Source organism: Galeopterus variegatus, unplaced genomic scaffold (assembly GCF_000696425.1).
Source record: "Galeopterus variegatus unplaced genomic scaffold, G_variegatus-3.0.2 Scaffold1626, whole genome shotgun sequence".
Classification (NCBI taxonomy): Eukaryota; Metazoa; Chordata; class Mammalia; order Dermoptera; family Cynocephalidae; genus Galeopterus; species Galeopterus variegatus.
In genome coordinates, this window is record NW_007727737.1 from 131,915 (window position 1) to 133,419 (window position 1,505).

Below are 1,505 nucleotides of genomic sequence, written 5' to 3' on the forward strand. Positions count from 1 at the left end.
AAAGTTCAATGTATTACTGTGATTATTGTTTCTTTCTTTCTCTCTGTCTCTCTTTATTGTTCATTTGTTTATTCATGGATTCAGCTCCCAGTTATGAGTGAGAACATGTTGTATTTCTCTTTCTGAACCTGGGTTGTTATACTTAGAATAATTTTCTCCAGGCTCATCCATGTTGTTGCAAATGGTAGAATTTCATTCTTTTTTATGGCTGAGCAGGTATTCCATTGTGTGTATATACCAAAATTTCCTTATCCAGTCATTCATTGATGGACATTTAGGTTGGTTCCATCACCTGGTTATTGTAAATAGAGCTGCAATAAACATGGGAGAGCAGGTATCTCTTTGACCTGGTGTTTTCCAATCCTCTGGATATATCCTCAGTAGTGGGATTGCTGGGTCATATGGAAGTTCTACCTGTAGTTGTTTAGGGAACCTCCGTATTGTTCTCCATAATGGCTGTACTAATTTACAAGGAGGATATTTGACTTCTCTCACTTTCTTTGAAACTGATTGTCATTCCTTCCATATAGAGGGGAGTGGGGTGTGTCTTGGGTCAGTTCAGCATCTATGTAAAGGCTCCCAGCCTTGAAAAGAGCACCATGTTCCCAGGCCTGAAGATATGTCAACATTTTTTTTTTTTGTCCTTTTTTGTGACCGGTAAGGGGATTGCAACCCTTGGCTTGGTGTCGCCCGCACCGCGCTCAGCCAGTGAGCACACCGGCCATTCCTATATAGGATCCGAACCTGCGGCGGGAGCATCGCTGCACTCTCAGCACCGCACTCTCCCAAGTGAGCCATGGGGTCGGCCCCAATGTTGATTTTCAATAATTGTGTAGAATGTGTGATGGTTAGATCAGTATAGTCAGCTTATTCATTATTACAATACGCAATCATTCTTTGTGTCCATTGACCAATCCTCATTACCCCACTTCCCCTCCCCTTTGCCACCTCTAGTTTTCTAAAATTCAATGTATTACTGTGATTGTTCTTTCTTTCTTTCTGTCTCTATTGTTCATGTGTTTTTTTATGGATTCAGCTGCCAGTTATGAGTGAGAACATGTGATATTTCTCTTTCTATACCTGGCTCGTTTCACTTAGAATAATTTTCTCCAGGCTCATCCACATTGCTGCAAATGACAGAATTTCATCCGTTTTTATGGGTGAGCAGTATTCCATCATGTGTCTATACCACAGTTTCCTTATCCAGTTGTCCATCTATGGACATTTAGATTGGTTCCATTGTCTGGCTATTGTAAATAAAGCTGCAATAAATAAACATGGGGGTGCAGGTATACTTTCGACCTGATGATTTCCAGTCCTCTGGATAAATTCCCAGTAGTGGGATTACTGCATCATATGGTAGTTCTATCTGTTGTTGTTTGAGGAACTTCTATACTGTTCTCCATAATGGCTGTACTAATATACAGTTCCACCAACAGTGAAAAAGGATTCCTCTTTCTCCACATCCTCACCAGCATTTGTTATTCTCTGTCTTTTTTATAATA

At 40.4% G+C, this 1,505-nt stretch overlaps 1 protein-coding gene across 1 annotated transcript in view; it reads left to right on the forward strand.

Moving 5' to 3' along the window:
- Positions 1-1,505, forward strand: part of LOC103594804 (C-type lectin domain family 2 member A-like) — a 4,473-nt gene that overhangs the window by 2,510 nt on the left and 458 nt on the right. The window lies entirely within an intron of this gene.